The sequence below is a fragment of the Schistocerca americana genome, chromosome X (assembly GCF_021461395.2).
Source record: "Schistocerca americana isolate TAMUIC-IGC-003095 chromosome X, iqSchAmer2.1, whole genome shotgun sequence".
Lineage (NCBI taxonomy): Eukaryota > Metazoa > Arthropoda > Insecta > Orthoptera > Acrididae > Schistocerca > Schistocerca americana.
The window spans coordinates 181213119-181225142 of record NC_060130.1 but is presented as its reverse complement, the minus strand read 5'-3'; the positions used below and the strand labels follow the sequence as shown (position 1 = coordinate 181225142).

The window sequence follows — 12024 nt, the reverse complement described above, 5'->3', positions numbered from 1 at the left end:
CAGGATTCGAACCTGCGACCGTAGCGGTCGCTCGGCTCCAGACTGTAGCGCCCAGAACCGCACGGCCACTCCGGCCGGCGTTGCGTTTGTACATCATCCGCAATTTCTTAAAGGTTATGCCTTTCAGAGAATGTAAGAACCTAATCTGTGTGGTGTTTATTCTGTTTTTCTCACTTTGGTGTTCAATATTCACCGGTGTATAGAAGAGCCGGTTTCGATATCACTCGGCTCCAGACTGTAGCGCCCAGAACCGCACGGCCACTCCGGCTGGCGTTGCGTTTGTACATCATCCGCAATTTCTTAAAGGTTATGCCTTTCAGAGAATGTAAGAACCTAATCTGTGTGGTGTTTATTCTGTTTTTCTCACTTTGGTGTTCAATATTCACCGGTGTATAGAAGAGCCGGTTTCGATATCACTTTATTAAATCTGATTTGTGTTTCTTTTCTTATTTGTTTTCCAACATTTCCTTTTTTAATATTCCATTTAATTTACTTAACTTTGTTAAACTGTTCTCTATGTGTATTTGGTTTTTAAATTTCGAAATGTGGCTACCGGAATATATAAAGTCCGTTATTTTTCTACTGTTGTATTGTTGGCTGCAGTCTTTACTCTCGAGGAACGTTTTTTCAGTTACACCCATTGCCTTTATTTGCGAAATTTGGATATCACACTTTGTGAGAATGTTTAGAAGTTTCTATGCTGATCTCTGTAAATTATCTTCGCTTTTAGCAGTTAGTCTCTGATCGCCCACATGTAATAATGTTCGTAGCGGTATGCTTCTTCCAATTTTTACTAGAGGCAGGTTCGTTTCTTTCAATTTCTCGGTTGTTTCCTCCATATAGAGGGTGAACATAAATAAAACTGACAAACTGCAGGGACGGATCCTGGCTGGAAATGGAGGGAAAAAGGTCTTATGAACATATGTCCGGAAATGCATCATTGCACGGTAGATGGCACTGACGAATGAAAGTTCCTCTGACCACGTGCCGAGCCTTCATTCTGTGTTGCGGGTTGTGTCACTGAAGCAGCATACTCTAAGCAGCAGAATGGTCTGGTATTCATGTCGGGAAAAAGTCGAGATGGTGTTTGTGTACGACCAAGCAGATGAAAACGTTTGAGAGGCAGAACCCGGTCCTCCAAATCTGGTGTACACACAGTCAGCAGCCTCCTTCCACGTTTGTCTGTCTGAAAGGACCCATGATCACAAAAACGCCAAAAAGGACTTGTTGTGTGATGTGGTTGGTGTCTGTGAGGATACTTGTTCTGGTATAGCCGTGCAGCCTCTCGACCATTTCGATCTGTTTGGCCGTGCACAAGCACCATCTCAGCTTGCCCCCGAAGTGCCGCTTATTACAGTACGCTGCTTCAATCACACAGCCTGCAACACACAAGGAACACGCGGCATAGGGCCAGAGGAACTTTCATTCGTCAGCGCCGTCTACCGTGGCAACGATCGCTTTTCAGACACATGTTGATAGGACCTTCTTTCCTCCATTTACAATCAGAAATTCGTCCCTGGAGTTTGTCGGTTATACAATACTGGCCATTAAAAGTGCTACACCAAGAAGAAATGCAGATGATAAACGGGTATTCATTGGACAAATATATTATACTAGAACTGACATGTGATTCCATTTTCACGCAATTTGGGTGCATAGATCCTGAGAAATCAGTACCCAGAACAACCACCTCTGGCCGTAATAACGGCCTTGATACGCCTGGGCATTGAGTCAAACAGAGCTTGGATGGCGTGTACAGGTACAGCTGCCCATGCAGCTTCAACACGATACCACAGTTCATCAAGAGTAGTGACTGGCGTATTGTGACGAGCCAGTTGCACGGCCACCATTGACCAGACGATTTCAATTGGTGAGAGATCTGGAGAATGTGATGGCCAGGGCAGCAGTCGAACATTTTCTGTGTCCAGAAAGGCCCGTACAGGGCCTGGAACATGCGGTCGTGCATTATCCTGCTGAAATGTAAGGTTTCGCAGGGATCGAATGAAGGGTAGAGCCACGGGTCGTAACACATCTCAAATGTAACGTCCACTGTTCAAAGTGCCGTCAATGCGAACAAGAGGTGACAGAGGCGTGTAACCAATGGCACCCTATACCATCACGCCAGGTGTAGCAATTTTAATGGCCAGTAATGTATTAATGTTCGCCCCGTAGATAATAAATAATAGAGGTGGTGGCCCACACTTTGGTCTAAGTCTAGATAAATTTGTGAGGCTTCCGTATATATTTCGCGATCTTCTTTGAAAATGGTTCAAATGGCTCTGAGCACTATGGGACTTAACTTCTGAGGTCATCAGTCGCCTAGAACTTAGAACTATTTAAACCTAACTAACCTAAGGACATCACACACATCCATGCCCGAGGCAGGATTCGAACCTGGGACCGTAGCGGTCGCTCGGCTCCAAACTGTAGCGCCTAGAACCGCACGGCCACTCCGGCCGGCGCGATCTTCTTTAATTTGTAAAAGTGGCACATTATTAAATTTACTAAAGCATTTTGACCTTGATATCTTTCTGATACTTGCCAAAGCTTGTGTCTCTTGCCTGAGTCATACGCCTCTCTAATATCTAACTACAGCACAAATAATTAAGAGTCTCAAATTACATTTTTCGCTTTTAACTGTCATCGACATATGAACGTCTGCTCCCTACTACTGCCACCTCGCTCGAAAAATGACAGAAACAATCCGGCTGAAGGATAAACGAGAAATGTACTAGCGAGCAGTCTCGAGCGCATTTAATGCATGGCTGGACTCTTCCGCGTTCCTCTCATTATTTGGACCTCGATGTTTTTCGTTTTCATACATTTTTTTTTTGTCCTACAGAATTAAAGTTCCGTGTTAAAAGAAGTAATCAACAACGCAGTTACATAAAAGCAAGATATCGTGGACTCAGCATTTCATAGTTATCTTTCTGCGTACAGTTATATTTCTGCCGTGAAAAGGAAAAATGTATCGGAGCGAGGGAAGGAAGAAGCTCGGTTCAAATTGTGTCACGTTTTTGATAGGAACAGGGTACCTCGGAGGAAGACGCAATACTCATTTTACCTCAGCATACCCACGGAACAAATCGGATCGATGCGGTTTATTCACAGAAGGAATAGGAAAGAAGTAATAATAATAATTGTGTACGGCTTAACGGTCCGGTGCAAATTTTTCAATTGCGTGCCACTTCGGCAACGTGCGTATCCCTAAGATATCTTGTTAACCGGACCGGGGAAAGGAGACGTACAGTCTAGCGTGGAATGTCTTTCGTGGCGAATCTTCACATCGTTAAGAGATGAAGGCTATGTTGGTCGCACACTGGGATCCGATGCCGTGACATTTCGCTGTCCATGCACGAGCTCAGTCATTAGACCACAGAAAATAAGTACACTTGTTTAATCGGGAGCCGTGAATTAACCTATAAAGTTAGCATTACACTAAGAAATGTTTTCACCGAGATTAGTTTTAGGCAACTGACAAGCACAGCAATGACAACTTGTACACGAACCAGTGGGCAACATTATTATACAGCACCAATCGCCAACTTAACAATGGATCACTTGGAAGCTAGCGACATTTCTGCTGGTTTGCCTTCTGTGATTCTAAATTCCGTGCATTTCTATTTTCTGAGTGTGTGACAACGTTTAGTCAGAGTACAAAAGCCAATTGCGGTCCCTCGGCGATTTATGCCCGGGCATACAGGGGTGGACTAAAATACAGAACACCAAAACCGCAACGTATTACAATGCCTAACATGGTGTAAGAAAACTGTTGGCATTCAAAACTGTGTTCATCGGAGACAAAGGCATCGGGAGGAATGTCCCAGGAAAGTGTGAAAGGACCGCTCTCGTTATACAGGATGGTTAGCAAGAGTCTGAGAAAACATTGTTCTTGTGAAACACAACTAGCTCTTTTTTCGCATGATTTGTTGAGTGCTACTGACAACGGATTTCAGATCGATTCCGTATTTCTGGATTTTCGGAAGGCTTTTCACACACTTTTGACACGATACCACACAAGCGGCTTGTAGTCAAATTGCGTGCTTATGGAATATCGTCTCAGTTATATGACTGGATTTGTGATTTCCTGTCAGATAGGTCACAGTTCGTAGTAACTGACGGAAAGTCATCGAGTAAAACAGAAGTGATTTCTGGCGCTCCCCAAGGTAGTGTTATAGGCCTTTTGCTGTTCCTTATCCATATAAACGATTTGGGAGACAATCTGAGCAGCCGTCTTCGGTTGTTTGCAAATGACGCTGTCGTTTATCGACTAATAAAGTCATCAGAAGATCGTAACAAATTGCAAAATGTGTGTGAAATCTTATGTGACTTAACTGCTAAGGACATCAGTCCCTAAGCTTACACACTACTTAACCTAAATTATCCTAAGGACAAACACACACACCCATGCCCGAGGGAGGGTTCGAACCTCCCCCGGGACCAGCCGCACAGTGACAAATTGCAAAACGATTTAGAAGCGAGATGTGAATGGTACGAAAATTGACAGTTGACCCTAAATAACGAAAAGTGTGAGGTCATCTACATGGGTGCTAAAAGGAATTCGTTAAACTTCGGTTACACGATAAATCATCTAACCTAAAGGCCGTAAATTCAACTAAATACCTAGGTATTACAATTACGAACAACTTAAACTGGAAGGAACACATAGAAGATGTTGTGGGGAAGGCTAACCAAAGACTGCGTTTTATTGGCAGGAAACTTAGAAAATGTAACAGATCGACTAAAGAGACTGCCTACACTGCGCATGTCCGTCCTCTTTTAGAATACTGCTGCATGGTAAGGGATCACCACGATAAAATAAGGGAAATCAGAGTTCGTACGGAAAGATGTGTTCGTTCTCTCCGCGCGCTATACGAGATTGGAATAATAGAGAATTGTGAAGGTGGTTCGATGAACCCTCTGCGAGGCATTTAAATGTGACTTGCAGTTTCGATGTAGATATAGATGCAGATGTAGAGAAGTTTGTAAGGGTGTAGCAGGGTAGGTCGTGGTGAGAAATAATTGTTAAAAAAAAAAAGGAATTCGATGTGTTGCGTCGTTTCCATATTAATTAACGTTGAAGTTAGTCAATCAGGCCACTGCACTCGCTAATTCAAGCACTTGCACGAGTTAAAATGCGGAAATGCACAGACATCCGTTTGTCCACGAGTTACCGTTTGTTGAAATGGTTTACCATTTCAAATGTGCTTGTTTTGGAAGTGATAAATTTAAGCTAGGTGAGTCAAAGCTATGTTTGTTATGTTTGAGGGAACCAAACAAAGAACACGTTTGGCAACCCCGCTTCTGGCAGGCTGATTGACTTTGCCTGCACAGCGTCCTGATTGGCTAACTTCAGTGCTAAATAACTCGGTAATGGTGCAATGTATCGAATTTTTTTCTTAACTTGTGTTTCTCAGCATTACCTGCCCTGCAACACCCTTACAAATTTTTTAGACTGTTTCTGACCACCCTGTATACGGCGTGTCCAGCGAACGACGCCCTGATTTCAAAATTAAATACCTCGAAAACTAAGATCGATAGACGAGTGCAACAAACGGTACATTTATTGTGAACGCTGTAAGAATTTTATACAGAGGTTCTACAGAAATTTCAAAATATTTCTAAAAGCTGTTGAAAGATGGCGCTGAAAGCTATACAGCTCGCACAGTATCAGCGTGCATAATTAAACTCATCCTCTGCAAGCAGTCTTTGTAATCGTAGTCAATCTTTTCGAAGTACGGAAGTGGTGCACACAAAAAATGAAATTTTCCATCACACACTGTAATGTCTCAACGGATATGGATTCAGATATCACACGGATCGCCGATTCAAGCTCATCCAGTATGGTGGCATGATTCCAGTAGACATTGTCTTTCGATGTGTCCCACAACAAGTATTCACAAAGAATCAAATCGGGCGAATGTGGAGGGCAATCCACCCCTGCGCCAGTAAATTTGCAATAATCCAATGCAGTGTCTCTATTCCCGACTTATTCATCAACAAACTGGAACACCTGTCTTGTACAACACAGTCTAGCCCCATATCGCATGAACCACGTGGTGCCTGGTCGATCCTCTAATGCTTGCTGAATGGCGACAAATTGTTGCAAAATTGCAACGTAACGTTCACTACTGATAGTTTCTAACAGGAAAAATGGACTAATAATCCTTCTAGTGCATATCATAGCCCAAAAAGTTACTTTGGGAGAATGCAGTGTTTTCGCTTCACATAAATGGGGATTTCAGTAACCCCAAAATTGTTAGTTTGCTTATTCACGACTCCCTTCAGACAGAAATGTGCTTTCTGTGAACCAGATGCAGTCAACATCATATCCTTCATTGTCAATCACTGTGAGAATCTCGTTCAAAAAAACAGCCCTCTATCGCACAGCTCGTGGCTTTGGATTTCGAATGCAATTCTTCGGACGGGTTTCCTTGGATTTTGCAGAATAATTCTAGAAACCGTGGTGAAATTTTCAGGAGTAACTACAGTTTGCCATCCCCCTCTAGATCATCAGCCCTGCTGCCTAACTGTTGGAATTTGGTGAAGAGCTTGCGCACGGTATTCGCACTGAATCCCTTTGGAATATTAAAACCTGTCTGAAAACTGCACCTTGTTGCCGCAGGACTTTGTTCTAAACTGTAGTGTTCCAGAATTAGAAAAACACGCTGTTCAACGCTTTTAACCTCTTCTTTCGGTACGCTAACCTCCTTTCACGTTGCAAAAGTGGAACTGATCGCTTTGAGCTGCGGGGCACTGTTTATGGGCTCTACATATTGCATCCGTTTGCAGTTTTTCGATCTATTGCGAAACTTCCGTGTAGATTTTGTATAAAATTCTTGCAGCAGATATTTAATTTTGAAATCAGGGACTCCTTCGTTGCACACTCTGTGCATAAATGATCTGACAGGTAGGGTGGGTAAGAAACTGCGACTATTTGTACTATACGGAAAAGTGTCATTATTAAGTGGCAGTAGGGGGATACAAGAAGACTTACAGAGATTTTCTGTTTGATGTGATAAATGGCCGCTTGCTCTTCGTGTGAGCAAATGTAAGTTAATGCAGACGAACGGCAAAAACAATCCTGTAATGCTCGAATACAGTTACTGCTTCACACAGTCGTGTCTATTGAATATCTACATGTAACGTCGCAAAGCGACAATTGGCACCTTACGTCGGTAGTAGGGAAGGTGACTGGTCGACTTCAGTTTGTTGAGACAATTTTACGAGCTCATCTACAAAGGAGACCGCTTATAGACTAGTTCGACCCATTCCTGAGTACAGCTCGATTATCTAGGATACACACCAGGTCGGATTAAAGGAAGACACACAAGAATTTAAGAGGCGTGCTGCTAGATTTTTTAGCGATAGGTTCGACCAATATGCAAGTATTACAGATATGCTTCGTGAACTCAAATGGGAATCTCTGGAGGGATGACGACGTTCTTTTTGCGAAACACTATTCAGAAAATTTAGAGAATCGACATCGGTGGCTAACTGCAGAACGATGCTAGTGCCGACTACGTACATTTTGCGCACTGACCACGAGGACGAGATATGAGAAATTAGGGCTTGTATGGGGTCGTAGTCATTTTTCCCTCGCTATAATGTTTTCTTGGAACCCATCCATTTTGGTCCGTGTCTGCATAGAAAAACAGTAATATCAGAAAATGAGTCCACCTTGATGCAAAACACCTTGTTAGTCGTTTATTTCTTTATTGTCCCAAATTAGTTTCGGCAACAGATATCACCATCATCAGTGGGGTTTTTTAATCTTATTTATTGTATGTTACAGCATGTTTTAAGCAATTATTGGCGCTGTTTGTGACATATTTTCTGTGCTCTTTTTTTTCTGTTGCCGTCTTTTTACTTAGCGAACATCATGTCATGTTCGTTGGATGGTTTGTGGCTGCTTTTTACACAGAAAAACAAAACTTTTGCACTTTGTCTCTGATCCAAAGATGGCGTAATATTCTGGACTCAATTTCTGATACTACTGTTTTACCCTCGCTATATTTGCGAATGAACAGGAAAGGCAATAACAAGGTACTCTCCGTGGTGCCTTGTGGACTAAGCATGTAGATTGCGTGCATTTTATCCTAGCTTATTGGTAATGATTGGAGTTCGTTGACACGTAATCTTTCTTTCTTTACGAGTATTCCGACTATAGAAATGTAAATTTACTTTTGTTTTTTTTTGTCATGTAGATAACTCGATTTATTTAATTTTTCAAGGATGATCCATTTTTAATATTTTACATCATTTCTACGTTTTTGCGTTTATCGTTCGTTTATGACACGACAGTTTATTCTTTAAGTTTTGGCAAGAACGAACAATGCGTGTGCGTCTAGGAAAAACGTAAGAACGTTGCTCATAAATGTATTCGTACACACCGAAAATGAATTGATGTTTCATCAGCTTATTGTCATTATCGCGCCACATACTGTTGTTAACTTTGACCAGATATGGGTAATGAAACAAAAATATAAATATTTTGTATCAAACGTAACGCCCATTTTTGAAATATCACTATTCGCATGTCGATTTTTTTGATTCGTTTTTGAAACTAAAGTAAAATAACGAACTTCACGCTCCAGTTGTTTCAAAAATTATTGGAAGATTTTCTAATACAAGCACATGTTGTTCGTCAACAGATGTTCCCTCAATTTCGAGGACCTGTACATGCTGAGAGACATTAACTACAATAGCTCTAAGATGGCTGTACAACAATTTTCTTACAGCTTCATGGAATGAGATTTCTTAAACAAAACCATACCGACTTTAAATTAATTATTTTTCTTATAACTTCAGTTCCAACTGCCAACACAGTTTTTCATTATTGTACTTCATTTCACAACTCACTTTTCATATGTTTTATATCACTATGAAGTCATTTTATCGATATTTTCAGGTTGTTTTAGTGATAATTTTCGCGGTATTTTTGGTCATAAAAAACCGGGTCGTGCGGTTACAAGTCGTTTTTTAGTTTTTCATATTCGTAAACTCAATGGATTATCACTAGGGGCAACTGTCCCCACTGCTCTCCGCCCCCCCCCCCCCCCCCCACAACCACCCTGCGAGTGCCATGCTGTCAAGTGGCATAAATCTGTTTACAACATTTGTGGTTACAATCGCTGTTGACTTAGCAAACCAGCAAGACAATAGTCAAAAATACAACGGGCTTTACAACCCATAAATAAAATCAGATGGTGATTACAATCTCATTGCATCCAGTCAGATTTTGTTTATATGTCTCCCTCAATCGCTTACGACAAATGCCAGGATAATTCGTCTGAACTGGAAATGCCTAATCGCCCTCCACACGTCTCCGAATCTGAGCTCTTACTCGCTCCGTCGTCGTCAACGGGAAGTTAACACTAATCTTTTTTCCTTTTCTGATTCTCGCAAAAAACGCGCGTCTCGATTAATGCAGAGATTCGGTGACAAGACCGTAACGAGCCAGACGAACTGGCGCTAAAATATTAAGAGACCTGACGAACAAGAAGATGGTGACATTCGTAACGACTTTCTGATAATGTAGATTGCACACTTTGGGACGACGCCGTTCCATCACAGGAATGCCGATCAGAGTGCAGAGAGAAAAATTCTCAGTACAGGCACGATTTTGAAGAAACTGGTCCATTAAATAATCGCTGAAAACGGTCAAGATCTACTTCAGCATAATGCCAGATTCACACTGAAGTTTGGCGCCGCCGCAGAAATTCGTGCAAGTGGCGTGTTCACCAGATTGAAGGGTGCTGCAGATACGTACCGTGGTAGGTGAGGGCGTCACACCACAAAGCTCATGTCCCGACGGCGAACGGAATGGCACTAGGCCGCAGACACTCTTCCAGCGAGCTCTGCGCCCGCCTGGCGGGAGGGAGGAGGGGGCTCCGGTGAAAGTGGCCTTCGTAACGGTGCAGCGGCTTCCGTGAGCCTGTGCGTGTGTGTGTGTGTGTGAGCGCGTGTGTGTGTGTCGAGTCTAATGGGCCGCGCCTTGTCTTGAGGCCCCCATAGGCCCAATTCACACAGAAATGGCCTGCTGACGCTGACTTACGGCGGCCGCGAGTCAGGGACGTCTAGCGGATGGAACGTGAGCAATTCACGCAGAAGTGGGGCTGTCAGAGAGACCCGGGACGGTCGTGTTACGAATGGATTAGAATACGTCGTCTGCACCAGGAGACAATACTGATGAAATGTTTTGCGACACACTAAATGTTGAGCAGCGAAGAAGATACATCCAGTATGGTTGAGAAAAGAGAAAAAATACAGCACATTCGACCTAATGAAAGAACTGAACATGGATTCCGAACGTTTCCAGCATTTTTATAGGATGTTTCATAAGTGAAGGACAGCACTCACAGAAAATCAATGAAATTGGAATGTTTTGATCATAATTCCTATTTTTCATATGTGTTTCATTTGAACGTAGGCCTAAACATTGCTGATTTTGTGAGAGATGTTGTTGCATTCGCGCCCTATATTGAGTAAATAGCCAGCCTAAGTACAGCAGTGAATGAATTCAAGTATTTGTCTAAATCACGATCGTTCACAAATGATTTGCACCGGCAACAGTTTAGGATGAAAACGTTTTTATTTTGCTAAATCACATCCACAAAACAAACTGATGGCCACGTGATACTATGTCGGCGGCTCTTAGCCGCACCGACTTTATCGCACCGACGGACCACGATCGCAGACCCCGACCGTTGTCCCCTATCCTCTGTCCTGTGTCTTGTCACGTGACACTACATTAGTCAAACATATTATTTCTAAACATGGCCATCATGCATTTACAATGTTACAATATTAAAATACGTATGGCCATCATGCATTTACAATGTTACAATATTAAAATACGTAAAACTAAATACCTTATATTATTTTGTAGACAATCATCAGATTATTTACACATTTAAGGGCACTCCATTAAACCCCTCTTCTTTTGTTTAATCACGTCTTTTCCTAAAAGGTGTGGCATACGAAATACTCATTTTGCTCTACATAGATCGAAAACTGAACAGTACCTTCACAATAAAAGACAATAACTTATTATGCAGAGGTTCTCAAACATCCTTACAACTTAATTTTTATACAAAACATGTTCTTTAATGTCCAAAATATTATCCCTGCTACTATACTTTAAATTTGAGTTTTGGACTATTTTGAAGAGCTTCTATGTTTATGGTGTACTCCTATTTCAGTGATCAGATAGCCAGCAAATCCAATGATTAGCAAGACAAGCACACCTTACATTATTAACATACATACCAAGTTATGCACTGAGACATAGACAATTATGTAACTAAGTAATTCAATGTGGAACTGTTATATGCTGCCTCCTCTCTTTATCAAGAAGGTGACTCCATAAATATATTGACTTGTGCTTGCTACACCCTAACTGCTCTTCCACAGTAAACATTACCACATCCAGCAAATTAGTTATACTATTACAGTATCCCTTGCAACCTCACAAACAAAATATCCTTTTACCTGGAAAATTGTATTCTAGTCATTGCCAACGCTAAAGACAACGTAATACTTCAGTGCAAAATGGAACCAAAGGATTTTAGCGCACTAGACCATAGGTTGCAAGGAGGCTCAGTCAAAATAACTGAGTATGTTTGGTTACACATCTCATCTGACAACCATATTACACTAATGGGAAAAGTCAAAACATCCAACAACAATGGATTTGTCAAAGCATTGCAAAAAGCTGAGAGGTGCTGGCAAAAGGAATCTGAGGCTAGATAACATTACAGTTTTCCATACCTAGGGTGATAAATTCTGCAAGTAAAAAGCGCCAAGAAAAAATCCTTACTTGACATATGACAGTATATCACAGCTGAAGAACGGAAAGTACCATATGAATAGTGGATTTGCGCTGTACATTTTAGTGTAATTCCAACAGAAATAGTGTTAAATCTTTCCATATCTTCTGCTACTGTTTGTGCAAATTTGTATTGCAGTAATAATGTTGCGTTTTGGCCTGTATTATTGTTCAAAAATGGTTCAAATGGCTCT

The 12024-nt window shown here is 41.7% G+C and overlaps 1 protein-coding gene across 1 annotated transcript in view; it reads right to left on the bottom strand.

Moving 5' to 3' along the window:
* LOC124554754 (serine-rich adhesin for platelets-like) overlaps nt 1-9857 on the bottom strand; it is a 482463-nt gene extending 472606 nt beyond the window's left edge. Inside the window, exon 1 of the mRNA XM_047128406.1 lies at nt 9773-9857. The gene's annotated coding sequence lies outside the window, so the exon portion shown is untranslated. The remainder of the gene's footprint in view (nt 1-9772) is intronic.
* Between the last annotated feature and the right edge of the window lie 2167 nt (nt 9858-12024).